General features: G+C 46.8%; 1 pseudogene; it reads left to right on the forward strand.

Moving 5' to 3' along the window:
- Positions 1–235: 235 nt before the first annotated feature.
- Positions 236–19179, forward strand: part of LOC120040939 — a 110094-nt pseudogene continuing 91150 nt past the window's right edge.

A 19179-nucleotide genomic window follows, 5' to 3' on the forward strand; every position in this document is an offset into this window, starting at 1 on the left:
CAGATTAGGGTGGTCAGTCCAGATGAGAAAAGGGTGTTTAGCCCCCTCAACCCAATGTCTCCACACCTTCAGAGCTTTTACCACAGCAAGCAACTCCCGGTCCCCCACGTCATAGTTTCGCTCCGCCGGACTGAGCTTCCTCGAAAAAATAGCGCAGGGGCGAAGCTTCGGTGGCGTGCCCGAGCGCTGTGATAGCACGGCTCCAACCCCAGCCTCGGATGCGTCCACCTCCACCATGAATGCCAAAGAGGGGTCCAGATTCACCAATACGGGAGCATCGGTAAACAGCGCCTTCAGACGACTAACCGTTCTGCCCGCCTCCGCTGACCACCGCAAACGCACCAGCCCCCCCTTCAGCAGTGAGGTAATGGGAGCAGCCACCTGGCCAAAACCCCGGATAAACCTCCGGTAGCAATTGGCAAACCCTAAGAACCGCTGCACCTCCTTTACCGTGGTCGGAGTCGGCCAATTACGCACGGATGCAACGCGGTCACACTCCATCACCACCCCAGATGTGGAAATGCGATACCCCAAGAAAGAGATGGCTTGTTTGGAGAACACACATTTCTCAGCCTTGACATACAGGTCATGTGCCAACAGTCGCCCAAGTACCCTGCGCACCAGAGACACATGCGCGGCGCGTGTGGCGGAATAAATCAGAATGTCATCGATATAAACCACCACACCCTGCCCGTGCAGGTCCCTGAGAATCTCATCTACGAAAGATTGAAAGACGGCTGGAGCATTCTTCAACCCATACGGAATGACGAGGTTTTCATAATGGCCAGATGTGGTACTAAACGCGGTCTTCCACTCATCTCCCTCTCGGATACGCATCAAGTTATACGCGCTCCTGAGATCCAGTTTTGTGAAGAAGCTGTAACGAACGTCGTCGGGAGAAGGAGAAGAGGACCAAGGTGCAGCGTGGTAAGTATTCATAATACGTTATTTTAATAAATATGAACACTCTAACAAAACAACAACACGACAAATGAACAGTTCTGTAAGGTGACGAAAAACACTACACAGAAAATAATCACCCACAACTCAAAGTGGGAAAACAGGCTACCTAAATATGGTTCTCAATCAGAGACAGCGATAGACAGCTGCCTCTGATTGAGAACCACACACGGCCAAACACAAAGAAATAGACAACATAGAATACCAGACATAGATTGCCCACCCAAACTCACGCCGTGACCAACCAAAATAGAGACATAAAAAGGTTCTCTACGGTCAGGGCGTGACAGTACCCCCCGCCCCAAAAGGTGCGGACTCCGGCCGCAAAACCTGAACCTATAGGGGAGGGTCTGGGTTGGCATTTCACCGCGGTGGCGGCTCTGGTGCGGGACGTGGACCCCGCTCCACCTTAGTCTTGGCCCACTTAGGTGGCGCCTCTGGAGCGGGGACCCTTACCACCGACCCCGGACCGGGGAACCTAGCAGCGGGACCCGGACAGGAGGGAGACTCTGGCTGCTCCGGACAGGAGGGAGACTCTGGCTGCTCCGGACAGGAGGGAGACTCTGGCTGCTCCGGACAGGAGGGAGACTCTGGCTGCTCCGGACAGGAGGGAGACTCTGGCTGCTCCGGACAGGAGGGAGACTCTGGCTGCTCCGGACAGGAGGGAGACGCTGGAGGCTCCGGACTAGAGGGCGACGCTGGAGGCTCCGGACTAGAGGGCGACGCTGGAGGCTCCGGACTAGCGTCCTTCGTTGGAGGCCTCGTGCCATAACTCCTCACTGGAGGTTTCGTGCCATGGATCCTCACTGGAGGCTTCGTGCCATGGATCCTCACTGGAGGCTTCGTGCCATGGATCCTCACTGGAGGCTTCGTGCCATGGATCCTCACTGGAGGCTTCGTGCCATGGATCCTCACTGGAGGCTTCGTGCCATGGATCCTCACTGGAGGCTTCGTGCCATGGATCATCACTGGAGGCTTCTTGACATGGATCATCACTGGAGGCTTCTTGACATGGATCATCACTGGAGGCTTCTTGCCATGGATCATCACTGGAGGCTTCATACCATGGATCCTCACTGGAGGCTTCGTGCCATGGATCATCACTGGAGGTTTCGTGCCATGGATCATCACTGGAGGCTTCTTGACATGGATCATCACTAGAGGCTTCTCGCCATGGATCATCACTGGAGGCTTCTCGCCATGGATCATCACTGGAGGATTCTCGCCATGGATCATCACTGGAGGATTCTCGCCATGGATCATCACTGGAGGCTTCGTGCCATGGCTCACCACTGGAGGCTTCTTGCCATGGATCATCACAGGAGGCTTCCTGCCATGGATCATCACTGGAGGCTTCTTGCCATGGATCATCACTGGAGGCTTCGTGCCATGGATCATCACAGGAATGGAGAAACACACAGGAGGCCTGGCTCTGGGAGAAGGCACAGGACTCACCAGGCTGGGGAGACATGCAGGAGGCCTTGTCCTTGGCCGAGGCACCGGATGCACTGGACCGTGGAGGCGTACTGGCGGTCTCGAGCGCATAGCTAGCACAACTCTTCCTGGCTGGATCCCCCCTGTAGCCCAGCAAGTGCGGGGAGTTGGAACAGGCCGCACTGGGCTGTGCTGGCGAACTGGGGACACCGTGCGTAGGGCTGGTGCAGTATACCCCGGCCGAGGAGACGCACTGGAGACCAGATGCGCTGAGCCGGCTCCATCCCTCCTGGCTCGATGCCCACTCTAGCCCGGCCGATTCGAGGAGCTGCGATGTAGCGCACCGGGCTATGCGTGCGCACTGGGAGCACCGTGCGCTTCACCGCATAACACGGTGCCTGCCCAGTCACTCTCTCGCCATGGTAAGCACAGGTCAGTCCTACCTGACTCAGCCAATCTCCTCGTGTGTCCCTCCCCCCCCAAAAAAAATTCTGGTGCTGCCTCTCGTGCACTTTTCCTCGAGCCAACTCTTCATAGCGTCGCCGCTCCGTCTTAGCTGCCTCCAGCTCCTTTTTCGGACGGGGATACTCTCCCGGCTGTGCCCATGGTCCTTTGCCATCCAAGATTTCCTCCCATGTCCAGGAGTCCATTCCACCACGCTGCTTGGTCCCTTGTTGGTGGGTGGTTCTGTAACGAACGTCATCGGGAGAAGGAGAAGAGGACCAAGGTGCAGCGTGGTAAGTATTCATAATACGTTATTTTAATAAATATGAACACTAACAAAACAACAACACGACAAACGAACAGTTCTGTAAGGTGACGAAAAACACTACACAGAAAATAATCACCCACAACTCAAAGTGGGAAAACAGGCTACCTAAATATGGTTCTCAATCAGAGACAACGATAGACAGCTGCCTCTGATTGAGAACCACACACGGCCAAACACAAAGAAATAGACAACATAGAACAGCAAACCTAGAATGCCCACCCAAACTCACGCCCTGACCAACCAAAATAGAGACATAAAAAGGATCTCTACGGTCAGGGCGTGACAGAAGCGTGCTCCGTGAAATGATTCCACCGCCGTAGCGATGTGAGGTAGCGGATAACTGAACCCCACTGTGATGGAATTTAGACCCTCTATATTCAATGCACGGACACAGACCTCCCTCCTTCTTCACAAAAAAGAAACTCGAGGAGACGTGTGACGTGGAGGGTCAAATGTACCCCTGTCCCAGAGATTCGGTGACATATGTCTCCATAGCCACTGTCTCCTCCTGTGACAGCGGGCACACGTGACTCCTGGGAAGTGCTGCATTTACCTGGAGGTTTATCGCACAATCCCCTCGTCGATGAGGTGGTAATTGGGTCGCTGTCCTTTTACAGAAAGCGATAGCCAAATCGGCATGTTCTGAGGGAATGCACACAGTGGAAACCTGGTCTGGACTCTCCACCGTCGTTGCACCGATGGAAACTCCTATACACCTACCTGAACACTCCTCTGACCACCCCTTTAGAGCCCCCTGTTTCCATGAAATCTTAGGATTGTGAATAGCCAACCAGGGAACCCCCAGCACCACTGGAAACGCAGGAGAATCAATGAGGAAGAGACTAATCCGCTCTTTATGACCCCCCTGCGTTACCATGTCCAGTGGAACTGTGGCCTCCCTGACCAGCCCTGACCCTAACGGTCGACTATCTAGGGAGCGCACGGGGAAGGGTTGTCCTAACTGCACCAATGGAATCCCTAATCTATGAGCGAACCCGTGGTCCATAAAACTCCCAGCTGCACCTGAATTGACTAGCGCCTTATGCTGGGAAGAGGGGGAAAACTCAGGAAAAGAGATTAGTACAAACATATGACCAACAGGGAGCTCTGGGTGCGTCTGGTGCTGACTCACCTGGGGTGTCCGAGCAGTGCTCTGCCTGCCCTCTCGACTCCCAGACGAGCTCCTCCAGCACCGACCGGCAGTGTGCCCTCTCCGACCACAACTGGTGCAGGAGGAGACTCCTCCTCTGTTTCTCCTAGATGCAGCACCCCCTAACTCCATGGGTGTTGGAGCGGGAGTGCTGGGGGGTGGAACAAACAGGACCCGCTCTGGACGCCCGCGAGCAGCAAGGAGGTTGTCCAGTCGGATTGACATGTCGATGAGTTCGTCTAGGGTGAGGGTGGCGTCCCGACAAGCTAGCTCCCTGTGGATGTCCTCCCGGAGGTTACACCGGTAGTGCTCCATCAGGGCCCTGTCGTTCCACCCCGCTCCAGCGGCCAGGGTCCGAAACTCCAGCGCGAAGTCCTGCGCGCTCCTCGTCTCCTGCCTAAGGTGGAACAGCCGTTCACCCGCCGCTCGAACCTCCGGTGGGTGGTCGAACACAGCCCGGAATCGGCGGGTGAACTCAGGGTAGTGGTCCCTCGCTGATTCTGGACCCTCCCAGACCGCGTTGGCCCACTCCAGGGCTCTGCCCGTCAGGCAGGAGACGAGGACGCTCACACTCTCCTCTCCAGACGAGGACACTCACACTCTCCTCTCCAGAGGGAGTCGGGCGAACGGTAGCCAGGTAAAGTTCTAGCTGGAGCAAGAATCCCTTGCACCCGGCAGCCGTTCCATCATACTCCCTCCGGGGCGCGAGCCGAAGAGCGCTGGGTCCGGACGCCACCGGAGAAGTTGATAGCGCAGGCTGAAGAGGAGCTGGAGACGAAGTAGGGAGGCCGCTCCTCTCCCATCTGTCCATTCTCTCAATCATCTGATCCATCGCCATCCCGATCCGGTGTAGAATGGCTGTGTGATGGAGGACACGCTCTTCCATGGATGGGAGAGGGGGCGCAGCTGCTCCTGCTGACTCCATGGCTTCGGGTGCGGGCTTCTGTCAAGGATAGCTAGGAGTGGTGGGTGTGGAGTCAGGCGCAGAGAGCAATGCTTCCAATGGATACGTTTATTAAGCTGGGTCTAGCCAACAAACAGGCAAAATGACCAATAAACAGGTATGTCCCCAAAACCAGGGAAAAATAACAGACAGCAAAAATACGTAAGCAAAACAATTTCACCACTGACAGTAAGAATAAGCCTGCACAAAATCAGGCGGGCCCTGGAAGTTTAAATAGGCCATAATTAATAACAAATAAGTAACAGGTGAAAACAATCAAGACAAAACTAACAGAAAAGAAAAAGGAATCGGTGGCAGCTAGTAGACCGGTGACGACGACCGCCGAGCGCCGCCCGAAAAGGGAGAGGAGCCACCTTCGGTGGAAGTCGTGACATAGAGCAAAATGGAGACCGCATTCATATTAGTTTGTAGGCCAAACACCTTGTGAGAAGACCGATTTTCGGGATGTCTCATGGTCTGAAAAACACTGCTGTAGCTCGGCCACCTTCCTCCTCAGATGCGGAAGGCTGATAGGCTGATACGGTGGATTGAGACGCAGCCAAATATCTTATACCTTTATCTTAAAGTGACGAATTTTGATTGGGATTTTTTTATGATGTTACTTCGATTTATGCACGGGTGCATCAATAGACTCTTAAGGATGAACTTGTAGGTTTAATTCATATCTAAATAATAAAAATAAATTTGATCAGATGCTGGAACTCCTCCACTCATTCAGTGCATTAATTAGAACTGAAAGGGGCAAACATGCAATGTATTCATGGCTTAAATGTCCTCTAAAGCGTTTAATCTCCACCTCAAAATCTCTGACCTCAATTTCATCATATAAAGATAATTTTTTATTTAGCTTGTTTTCCCTTTAAATGGTGTAAACCATTTGCATAACATATATTGTTGCTTGCTAGGTCTGTCCATGTTCTATGAATTTACCTTGTAAATGCTCTCACAATCTAATTGCTATTTTCCCAATGATTTATTCTGCCTTTTACTTGCTTTGAACATAATAAAACAATAAAAAATGGATTTCCCCTTACGAAAAATAGCCACACCCCACACACAAATATGTCAATTTATTATAATCCAGTACCACATAATTCACACGAGAGATGCTGTAGCTGCATGTAGCCTACAGTATGCTACTAGAAATGGCGCCCAATGGACCTGCAGTCTAATGTAGTTAGTAGGTAGGCTACGGTACTGTATTGCAGGGATCATCAACTAGATTCAGCCGACGACCGATTTTATCTTGAGAGGATGGCCGGGGGGGCGGAACATTATTACAAATAATTTATAGACTGCAAATTAACAACAAGAAGCCCAAACCGATATAATGTTTGACTAAAACATAAATCAAATCAAACTTTGTCACATACACATGGTTAGCAGATGTTAATGCGAGTGTAGCGAAATGCTTGTGCTTCTAGTTCCGACAATGCAGTAATATCTAACAAGCAATCTAACAAATTCGCAATGACTACCTTATATACACAAATGTAAAGGGATGAATAAAAATACACTGCTCAAAAAAATAAAGGGAACACTTAAACAACACAATGTAACTCCAAGTCAATCACACTTCTGTGAAATCAAACTGTCCACTTAGGAAGCAACACTGATTGACAATAAATTTCACATGCTGTTGTGCAAATGGAATAGACAAAAGGTGGAAATTATAGGCAATTAGCAAGACACCCCCAATAAAGGAGTGATTCTGCAGGTGGTGACCACAGACCACTTCTCAGTTCCTATGCTTCCTGGCTGATGTTTTGGTCACTTTTGAATGCTGGCGGTGCTCTCACTCTAGTGGTAGCATGAGACGGAGTCTACAACCCACACAAGTGGCTCAGGTAGTGCAGCTCATCCAGGATGGCACATCAATGCGAGCTGTGGCAAGAAGGTTTGCTGTGTCTGTCAGCGTAGTGTCCAGAGCATGGAGGCGCTACCAGGAGACAGGCCAGTACATCAGGAGACGTGGAGGAGGCCGTAGGAGGGCAACAACCCAGCAGCAGGACCGCTACCTCCGCCTTTGAGCAGGAGGAGCACTGCCAGAGCCCTGCAAAATGACCTCCAGCAGGCCACAAATGTGCATGGTTGTTCAATGAACCATAAACAATTAATGAACATGCACCTGTGGAACTGTCGTTAAGACACTAACAGCTTACAGACGGTAGGCAATTAACGTCACAGTTATGAAAACTTAGGGCACTATAAAGAGGCCTTTCTACTGACTCTGAAAAACACCAAAAGAAAGATGCCCAGGGTCACTGCTCATCTTCATGAACGTGCCTTAGGCATGCTGCAAGGAGGCATGAGGACTGCAGATGTGGCCAGAGCAATAAATTGCAATGTCCTTACTGTGAGACGCTTAAGACAGCGCTATAGGGAGACATGACGGACAGCTGATCGTCCTCGCAGTGGCAGACCACGTGTAACAACACCTGCACAGGATCGGTACATCCGAACATCACACCTGCGGGACAGGTACAGGATGGCAACAACAACTGCCCGAGTTACTCCAGGAACGCACAATCCCTCCAATCCCTCCATCACTGGAATCAGTGGAACTCTTCCATCAGTGGAACTCTGTGGTAATGTTTTCATACGCCATCGATGCATCGGTATACACTTTTTACCTGCATAAACAGACATCTGCCCACATGAAGATCATCTTCATCTTCTTGTCAATAGGGGGGCGCTGTTTTCACTTTGGAAAAAATTGTGCCCAATTTAAACGGCCTCGTACTCTATTCTAGATCATACAATATGCATATTATTATTACTATTGGATAGAAAACACTCTCAAGTTTCTAAAACTGTTTGAATTATATCTGTGAGTAAAACAGAACTCATTTGGCAGCAAACTTCCATACAGGAAGTGCAAAATCTGAAAACGAGGCTCTGTTTCAGGGCCTGCCTGTTCAATTGCCTTATATTTATCGATATACATGCACTTCATACGCCTTCCACTAGATGTCAACAGGCAGTGGAAGGTGGAATGGGGTGTCTAGCTTGATCTGAGATCGAACAAGAGCTTTTGGAGTGACAGGTCTGCCATTTTGTCAGTTTTCCAAGGCGCGCGAAAGAGCTCCACATTGTCTTCTGAAAAGTGTTCGGTATACACGGCGAATATCTCCAGCTCTGATTTTATTTGATACATATTAGAAAAACATCATAAAGTAGGTTTTTTCAACCGAGTTTTATCAGTTTATTCAACGTTTATTGGGACTTTTGGAGTTTTCCGTTCTTTGCGCCAAGAGAGGATGGGAATGTTAGCAACTTTGGCTAGCATTGTGGCGCGAATTCGACAGAAGAAATGGACATTCTAAAACCAAACAACGATTTATTCTGGACCAAGGACTCCTTGCACAACATTCTGATGGAAGCTCAGCAAAAGTAAGAAAAAATGTATGATGTTATTTTGTATGTGGAAAATGTAGAATCCAACAGGGCGGAGAATATGTGAGCGCTGTCTCACAATAATGTATTTTGTATGTTGTAGTAAAGTTATTTAAAAAAATCTAACACAGCGGTTGCATTAAGAACCAGTGTATCTTTCATTTGCCATACAACAAGTATTTTTATGTAAAGTTTATGATGAGTTCTTTGGTCAGATTAGGTGAGTGTCCAAAATATCTCCGGACATTCTGGGAAAATGTTGCTACGTATTCACAATGTATAACCACGATTTGCAGCTCTAAATATGCACATTTTCGAACAAAACATAAATGTATTGTATAACATGATGTTATAAGACTGTCATCTGATGAAGTTGTCCAAAGGTTAGTGATTCATTTTATATTTATTGCTGGTTTTTGCGAAAGCTACCTTTGCGGTGAATAAATGCGGTTGTGTGTTTGGCTATTGTGGTAAGCTAATATAATTCTATATTGTGTTTTCGCTGTAAAACACTTAAAAAAATCGGAAATATTGGCTGGATTCACAAGATGTTTCTTTCATTTGCTGTACACCATGTATTTTTCATAAATGGTTTATGATGAGTATTTATGTATGTCACGTTGCTCTCTGTAATTATTCTGGCTGCTTTGATGCTATTTTTGATGGTGGCTGCAATGTAAAACTATGATTTATACCTCAAATATGCAAATTTTCGAACAAAACATAAATGTATTGTATAACATGTTATAAGACTGTCATCTGATGAAGTTGTTTCTTGGTTAGTGACTAATTATATCTCTATTTTGTCGGTTTTGTGAAAGCTACCTATGCGGTGGAAACATGGTGAAAGTATGCGGTTGTGTGTTTGGCTATTGTGGTTAGCTAATATAAATACATATTGTGTTTTCGCTGTAAAACATTTTAAAAATCCGAAATAATGGCTGGATTCACAAGATGTTTATCTTTCATTTGCTGTATTGGACGTGTGATTTCATGAAAATTATATTATATGATATCCCTGTCCCGTTAGGCTAGGCTATGCTAGTCAGCTTTTTTGATGAGGAGGATCCCGGATCCGGGATGGGTATCACTGAAAGGTTTTAAGGTCTGTCTCTGTGAAAGGGAAGAGGGCCCGTAATTCTGCTCTGTTTGGGAATGGCCTCCAACTGTTTTGAGAAATGTTGCCTCCTTTATGTCAGAAGGGAGTCTGGTTTACTGAGTCAGTTTAGCAACAGAGCAGACAGTGTACCTTCCCCAAGTGGCTTTGCAGGACCTGGATACTAAGGTGGAGCGCAGCCAAGGTGTCAGCCAAACTATTTACACTACACTCTGTATTGGGCGGTGGAGTGTGTGTGTGTGGATTAGCTTAAGGGCAAGGCCATACTGATCCCTGGAGAATGGACACCAAATTAGAACAAATACATTTTGGTCCGTAGTCCACGCGCGTGTGGAGAGCGTGACAAGCATTTCGCTACACTTGCAATAACATCTGCTTACCATGTGTATGTGACCAATAAAATTCTATATGATTTTGATTTGACATAAAATTTCCTCTTTGCTAAACGGATGGTTACGTATCTGTCGGCCCTTCAAAAGTTCAACTCGTCAACTTTTTGTCCATGAAAATGGATGGAAAATGTATGGATGTGTCATCTTCGCAGAACATAAACCTACGACTCCTATTGAGAAATCATTGGAAATCACGGATACAGATAAAATCAGCAGGCCAGTCTGGCATCGCCTTTACTCTTCAGAATGTATCCTTCGGATGTTTGACAGGTCTGCGATATTGGTTGGAAGGGAGTGTGTTCCCCGCAGGTTTACTAAATGGGAAACTAACAATTCATCAGGAAAAGGTCAAATTTTTGGGAAATCCTAACGCCTTTAGATACCCCACTGTACAATATAACCAGGGTTGAAAGTGAACCCGGTACGGTCCAGTATGGAGTACAGTACCAGTAAAACAAATAGTGGGGATACGCAGTACCAGTAAAAGATTAGCCTATTACAAAAATTAGATCAAAGATGTCAACAAAACCTTAGGCTTATACATTATAATTATCATTAACACATCAGTCAAACATTTTTTAAATGGACTTGAAAAAGTTGGTGTACGTTCCTGAATGTGGTGTGGGTTTCTCTCTAGAACAAGAACACTGAAATTTTGCCAAGACAGAGATGACATGCCAAGACCAAGGCGCCCGCGGACAACAGAGGACGCATCAACCTAAACTCAATCCTGGTTAGTGTCTCAATCTCCAAATGTCATTACACTTTCTGGTGATTTTCTAGCAGATGTCTTTTTTCATTCATCAAATGGATGGTGCACTGTTGGATGCTGGAAATATTTTAGTGTGGATGAACGTGTGCAGGTAGCCTAAGAAGCATTTGAAGTGTTTTGTTTGACAATCAGATGAAAACATTATGACTGGTTCTGCTTTCCGGTATGCCACATATTGAAAGGTCAAATATTTTAAAAGCAAAAAGACAAATCTTTACAAATTAAACCCTTAATAAAATGTTTAGTTTCACCCCTGGACAAAACAGCTGATAAACCTTGAGGAATTGCTATTTCTATAGGTTGTTCTCACCTTGTGTGGGACGAGATGATAGATAGTCGATGGCAAGGAAGTCGTCCAGGAGGTGGAGGACATGTGGCAGTTTGTTGGTCAGGATCGGAAAGGGAGTCAAAGAGCCTGGGGCTACTCTTGCAGCCGAAGCTGAGGGGGACTGCAAAGTAGTATTGGCACTTCCAGCAGACCCCACAAAAATGCAAGTATTCTGGGACCAGAGGAAGGACCTTGAAGGTGCTGATGACGTCATCGTTGGTAAGCCAAGCGTTATGTCCTGCGAGTTTATCATCGAGATGGTCTGGTTGACTATGTGGTACTCAACAGAGAAGTCTTAGCCGGGAATAAGGCTGTTAATACTGGGGATGTGGCTGTTGCAGGGGTCAGAGAGGTCAGTGATGATTTGTTTCTTTCCAGAGTACTTACATGTAGCTATCCCTATGGGGCTGATCCTGTAGATGGGGAAGGATGGTGATGAGAAGGGGCCGATCATGAATCCTTCCTTCATCTCCTTGGCAAGAAGAGTTTCCAGTTTCCACTGCTTCCGGTTCTGTGATTACAGTCTGGAGCTTGGGGCATGTGAAGGATGATTATGGCAGGGTGATGAGACTGGGGGAGAAACTGTGGGTGAGGCCGTTGAGGAAGAACTGGACGAAGGGGGTGTTGGGGTGAGATGAGAGTTTGGCTGCCATGGCTGGGATGTTGATGGTGGTAGAGATTCAACTCTTCCAGCTGGAGCCTGGTGGGTGACGTCACAACGAATGGGATTGGGGGACGTGAGGTCATCATCGGAAGTCGGGTGCTCGGCTCTGGCAGCAGTGGACGTACTAGCGGGGCCCTCTCTGCTGAGGGAACTGGTGTAGATCGAAAACACTAGAGCTTTGGAATCTACCTTGCGAAAAGGGATTTCCCGCTCTTGGAGTAACTCTGGAGGCCGACCACCAGTGATGGCTAGTGGCTTGGACTTGTTGCCGCTGTAAGCTGTGCGGGGAGATCTGTATCTCTCCCAGACTATGTTGAAGTGACGTGGGCAGCAGGGGATGGTTGAATCTGCTGGCTCGGTCTGATTGAATGCTGTATTGGGGTATCCGGGAACAGGTCTTCATCGGATAAAGAGAACATGAGCTGTCCTATGGCAGAGGTGGTGAGTAGCAAAACTAATACCGTATCGGTAAAGTGGCTAGTTGGCACTAGCAATAGCAAATCTGGTGAGCAAACAAGAATAGCAAACTACTAAAGCGTGCTACACTTGGTGTAACACAGAGAGCAAACACTATGGCTGAAAGATGAACCGAAATGTCTTTTTTTTGGGGGTGGGGGGGATGGGGGGGGTTATTAAACAACTTTTAACAGTTCAATTACTTAAATTCCATCTAGTTTAGAAATCATATTATTCACAAGAGAAATGTAGTCAATAACTATGTGTGACGATGGGCTGTTTGTAAGTTTTCATTAGGCAAATATTCAACCTAGTTCTGCGCAGAAAAGTAGTATTAAGAGGCTGATAACTACAATGACCATAATTCACATCACCTGTTCTTCCCGGCCCCGGGACAGAGGTGGATACATACAGACCATATGAAACCCTATGAGAGGAATGTACACAACACAACGACAAGTGGGATAAAGACAGTTTATGAGGTAGCTCTACCCAATTGATAGTTGTAGTTATTGGTAATAAGCGATCTTGAAAGTATACGTTATCTACTTTGAAGAACTAGTATAAATGTTTTCATCAACCAGCTAGCTGCTAACCTAGCTAAATAGGATGACTCGTTCAATGAGGAGGACAGAGATAACAGATGGTTGTATGGCTGGCTGCTATTGCCTGAGCAGAGATGAGATGATGACTTAAAGTAATCAGATAAAAACTAAGTAATATATACATCTGAAATATTTTATTAAAGTAAAGTTAGTAATGTGAATAAATGGTTAATACGTGATAACCAGTAATGGGCATTCAACTAACATCATGGGGCTCTAAATGGTTTATTCTGTGTTGTTACAGTATTTAACCCTGTATGGAGCTCTAAAATCATTTTAATGTTATTATTTCATATGCATTTGCTTAAATAGTGGGCACAGTTGGACCCGGATTAAGAGGCTGATTTATTCAACATACAGTATAAGGAGGTGGTATATAAATCAAATTAGATTGTGTGCTCTATGGTTGAGGCAGGGGATTAGGATGGACTTCATAAATTAACTAGGATTATCTGTTCAACCATAAATCTAATTCCCAGAACACACACAAGAATTCCAGATCAATCCATTGAAGGTCCTCAGAGTAGTTGAAGTGCATGTGTTGTTAGGAATCCCAGGGATCCGTCAGGTCACAATAAGGACAAGGAGAACGGCAATGGGTCAATGAGGACAAGAGCTGCAACATACACAAAGTATGTGGACACCCCTTCAAATGGGAGGATCCTGCTATTTCAACCACACCTGTTGCTGACAGGTGTATAAAATCGAAAACACAGCCATGCAATCTCCATAGACAAACATTGACAGTATAATGGTCTTACTGAAGAACTCAATGACTTTCAACATGGCACTGTAATACTGTAGGATGCCACCTTTCCAACAAGTCAGTTCGTCAAATTTCTGCCCTGCTAGAGCTGCCGCGGTCAACTGTAAGTGCTGTTATTGTGAAATGGTAACGAAGTATCCATGAAGTGGTAGAACACAAGCTCACAGAACGGGACCGCTGAGTGCTAAAGCACGTAAAAATCGTCTGTCCTCGGTTGCGACACTCACTATCGAGTTTCAAACTGCCTCTGGAAGCAACGTCAGCACAAGAACCCATTTCATGAGACAAACAGTATTCAAATCAAATCAAATCAAATGTATTTGTCACATACACATGGTTAGCAGATGTTAATGTGAGTGCAGCGAAATGCTTGTGCTTCTAGTTCCGACCATGCAGTAATATCTAACAAGTAATTTAACCTAACAATTTCACAACAACTACCTTATACACACAAGTGTAAAGGAATGAATACGAATATGTACATAAAAATATATGAATGAGTGATACCCGAACGGCATAGGCAAGATGCAGCAGATGGTATAGAGTACAGCATATACATATGAGATGAGTAATGTAAGGTATGAAAACATTATATAAAGTGGCATTGTTTAAAGTGGCTAGCGATACATTTAATTATGTCAAGATGGCAAGATGCAGTAGATGGTATAGCGTACAGTATATACATATGAGATGAGTAATGTAGGGTATGTAAGCATTATATAAAGTGGCTAGCGATAAATTGATAAGTAAATTTTTCCATTATTAAAGTGGCTAGAGTTGAGTCAGTATGTTGGCAGCAACCACTCAATGTTAGTGATGGCTGTTTAACAGTCTGATGGCCTTGAGATAAAAGCTGTTTTTCAGTCTCTTTGATGCACCTGTACTGACCTCGCCTTCTGGATGATAGCGGGGTGAACAGGCAGTGGCTCGGGTGGTTGTTGTCCTTGATGATCTTTTTGGCCTTCCTGTGACATCGAGTGGTGTAGGTGTCCTGGAGGGCAGGTAGTTTGCCCCCGGTGATGCGTTGTGCAGACCTCACTACCCTCTGGAGAGCCTTACGGTTATGGGCGGAGCAGTTGCCGTATCAGGCGGTGATACAGCCCGACAGGATGCTCTCGATTGTCCATCTGTAAAAGTTTTGGAGTGTTTTTGGTGACAAGCCACATTTCTTCAGCCTCCTGAGGTTGAAAAGGCGCTGCTGCACCTTCTTCACCACGCTGTCTGTGTGGATGGACCATTTCTGTTTGTCTGTGATGTGTACATCGAGGAACTTAAAACTTTCCACCCTCTCCACTACTGTCCTGTCAATGTAGATAGGGGGCTGCTCCCTCTGCTGTTTCCTGAAGTCCACGATCATCTCCTTTGTTTTGTTGACATTGAGTGCGAGGTTATTTTCCTGACACCACACCCCGAGGGCCCTCACCTCCTCCCTGTAGGCCATCTCGTCATTGTTGGTAATCAAGCCTACCACTGTAGTGTCGTCTGCAAACTTGATGATTGAGTTGGAGGCGAGCATGGCCAGGCAGTCGTGGGTGAACAGGGAGTACAGGAGAGGGCTGAGAACGCACCCTTGTGGGGACCCAGTGTTGAGGATCAGCGGGGTGGAGCTGTTGTTACCTACCCTCACAACCTGGGGGCGGCCTGTCAGGAAGTCCAGGACCCAGTTGCGCAGGGCGGGTCAAGACCCGGGGTCTCGAGCTTACGAGTTTGGAGGGTGATATGGTGTTAAATGCTGAGCTGTAATCGATGAACATCATTCTTACATAGGTATTCCTCTTGTCCAGATGGTTTAGGGCAGTGTGCAGTGTGATGGCGATTGCGTCGTCTGTGGACCTATTGGGGCGGTAAGCAAGTTGGAGTGGGTCTAGGGTGTCAGGTAGGGTGGAGGTGATATGGTCCTTGACTAGTCTCTCAAAGCACTTCATGATGACGGAAGTGAGTGCTACAGGGCGTTAGTCATTTAGTTCAGTTACCTTAGCTTTCTTGGGAACAGGAACAATGGTGGCCCTCTTGAAGCATGTGGGAACAGCAGACTGGGATAAGGATTGATTGAATATGTCCGTAAACACACCAGCCAGCTGGTCTGCGCATGCTCTGAGGACGCGGCCGGGGATGCCGTCTGGGCCTGCAGCCTTGCGAGGGTTAACACGTTTAAATGTTTTACTCACATTGGCTACAGTGAAGGAGAGCCCGCAGGTTTTGGTAGCGGGCCTTGTCAGTGGCACTGTATTGTCCTCAAAGCGAGCAAAACAGTTGTTTAGTCTGTCTGGGAGCAAGGCATCGTGGTCCGCGATGGGGCTGGTTTTTCTTTTGTAGACCGTGATTGACTGTAGACCCTGCCACGTACCTCTCGTGTCTGAGCCGTTGAATTGCGACTCCACTTTGTCTCTATACTGACGCTTGTTTGATTGCCTTGCGGAGGGAATAGCTACACTGTTTGTATTCGGTCATGTTTCCGGTCACCTTGTTCTGATTAAAAGCAGTGGTTCGCGATTTCAGTTTTGCGCGAATGCTGCCATCAATCCAAGGTTTCTGGTTAGGGAATGTTTTAATAGACGCTGTGGGTACAACATCACCGATGCACTTGCTGATAAACTCGCTCACCGAATCAGCGTATTCGTCAATGTTGTTGTTCGCCGCAATGCAGAACCTATCCCAGTCCACGTGATCGAAGCAATCTTGAAGCGTGGAATCCGATTGGTCGGACCAAAGTTGAACAGACCTGAGCGCGGGTGCTTCCTGCTTTAGTTTCTGTCTATAGGCTGGGAGCAACAAAATGGAGTCGTGGTCAGCTTTTCCGAAGGTAGGGCGGGGGAGGGCCTTATATGCGTCGCGGAGTTAGAATAACAGTGATCTAGGGTTTTGCCCTGGTAGCACAATCAATATGCTCATAGAATTTGGGGAGCCTTGTTTTCAGATTAGCCTTGTTAAAATCCCCAGCTACAATGAATGCAGCCTCAGGATATGTGGTTTCCAGTTTACATAGAGTCCAATGAAGTTCTTTCAGGGCCGTCGATGTGTCTGCTTGGGGGGGAATATACACATATGTGATTATGATCGAAGAGAATTCTCTTGGTAGATAATGCGGTCGGCATTTGATTGTGAGGAATTCTAAGTCAGGTGAACAAAAGGACTTGAGTTCCTGTATGTTGTTATGATCACACCACGTCTCGTTAATCATAAGGCATACACCCCCTTATCAGAGAGATGCTTGTTTCTGTCGGCGCAATGCGTGAAGAAACCAGGTGGCTGTACCGACTCAGATAGCCTGTCTCGAGTGAGCCATGTTTCCGTGAAACAAAGAACGTTACAGTCTCTGATGTTTCTCTGGAATGCTACCCTTGCTCGGATTTCGTCTACCTTGTTGTCAAGAGACTGGACATTGGTGAGTAGTATGCTCGGGAGCGGTGCACGATGTGCCCGTCTATGTGCACGATGTGCCTGACCAGAAGACCGCTCCGTCTGCCCCTTCTACGAAGCCGTTGTTTTGGGTCGCAGGCTTGGATCCGATCCATTGTCCTGGGTGGTAGGCCAAACAGAGGATCCGCTTCGGGAAAGTCGTATTCCTGGTCGTAATGTTGGTGAGTTGACGTTGCTCTTATATCCAATAGTTCCTCCCGACTGTATGTAATAAAACCTAAGATTTTCTGGGGTAACATTGTAAGAAATAACACATAAAAAAAGAAAATACTGTATAGTTTCCTAGGAACGCGAAGCGAGGCGGCCATCTGTCGGCCCCGGAAGTCTTGGCCGGAGCAGCCGCACAAGCCTAAAATCACCATGAGCAATGCCAAGCATCTGCTGGATTTGTGTTAAGCTTACCGCCATTGGACTCTGGAGCAGTTTGGCAGATGCCAGGAGAATGCTACCTGCACGAATGCATAGTGCAAACTTAAGTTTTGAACAATGGTCTGGGGCTGTTTTTCATGGTTCGCGCTAGGCCCCTTTCCTCCAGTGAAGGGAAATCTTAACGCTACAGCATACAATGACATTCTAGACATTTCGGTTCTTCCAACTTGGTTTGTCAAGATTGGTGTGGAAGAACTTGACTTGCCTGCACAGTGCCCTCACCTCAACCCCATCGAAAACCTTTGGGATGAATTGGAACGCCAACTGTGAGCCAGGCCTGATCACCCAACATCAGTGCACAACCTCACTAAGGCTCATGGCTGAATGGAAGCAAGTCCCCGTAGCAATGTTTCAACATCCAGTGGAAAGCCTTCCCAGAAGAATGGAGGCTGTTATAGCAGCAAAGGGGGGATTAACTCCATATTAATGCCCATGATTTTGGATAGAGATGTTCGACAAGCATACTTTTTATCATGTAGTGTATGTACGTATCTTCTATACTCAGCAGATGGTAGAGCGGTCATAAAGAACCTGTCTGAATTGGGAGTGAGATGTTGCTAAAAGCTATCCATATTACTCTGAGGAAGCCGCAGGGTCAGCTAGCTAGACAATGCTCCCCTCTATGGGACAAAAGAGGGAATGGTTTACTCCATGTAGCATGAATTTAGCAGCACCACAACAGACCTAGCCACATGCATTTTGTGAGTGTAACTGAATGAGATCATGATTTTTAAAAATTAATTCAAACCTTGTTTTACCAACTATGTTCACAGAGAATACAGTGTCACAGTCTCAGGGAAGAGTTGCAGGGAGGAGAGAGGTTAAATTATCCAATTGGAAGCTAGGAATGATTTGGTGGCCATGTTAGCCAGACTAGGAATGATCTTAGACTTATTGAAAAATTGCCCTTCTGAATGCCAGTAAAGCAATGGAAAAGGGGTTGGGCAGTGAAATACTGTCGGTCAGGTGTGTGTAAACATAGTTCCAAACACAGGCCTGGTGTCTGAGAAGGAAGCTGCCAGGCCAGGAAAAGAGCATGATCCAATTGAAAAGAGAATACATTTGTAGAAATGTTTTACACAATAAGAGGTTCTCAGTTAAAGTTGGTCTAGTACAATACACAAACACTTACTTTACTTGTACTGTCCCTTTGTACTTGCATAACTTTTATTTCAAAGCCATTTTTTGTGTGGTCTGAACTAAATAGTTATTGGTTTACTAAGCGTTCAAGTTTATGAGCTGAGAGAAACGTGATATTGCATTTTTAATTGGTGCTGGACTGGAATACTTTTACTAGACTGCAATAAAAATGTGATAAAAAAGTAACGGGATTTATTAGCTATACAATTGAAAAACAATAATGTTTGTACTAAGGTATGTTAATTAACTCTCAGAATATTGATAAGAACCTACTCCTGCTCTGCAGATTTTGCTGTGAAGAGAGATCATGAGATCACTTGTTTTGGTACTGCCCATATGTAACTTGTTTTTGGTCGCAGGTTCAGGAATGGCTGAAAAATTGCAACATTTACTTGGAACTAACTCTGCAAATAG

Source organism: Salvelinus namaycush, unplaced genomic scaffold (genome assembly GCF_016432855.1).
Source record: "Salvelinus namaycush isolate Seneca unplaced genomic scaffold, SaNama_1.0 Scaffold394, whole genome shotgun sequence".
NCBI classification, from domain to species: Eukaryota; Metazoa; Chordata; class Actinopteri; order Salmoniformes; family Salmonidae; genus Salvelinus; species Salvelinus namaycush.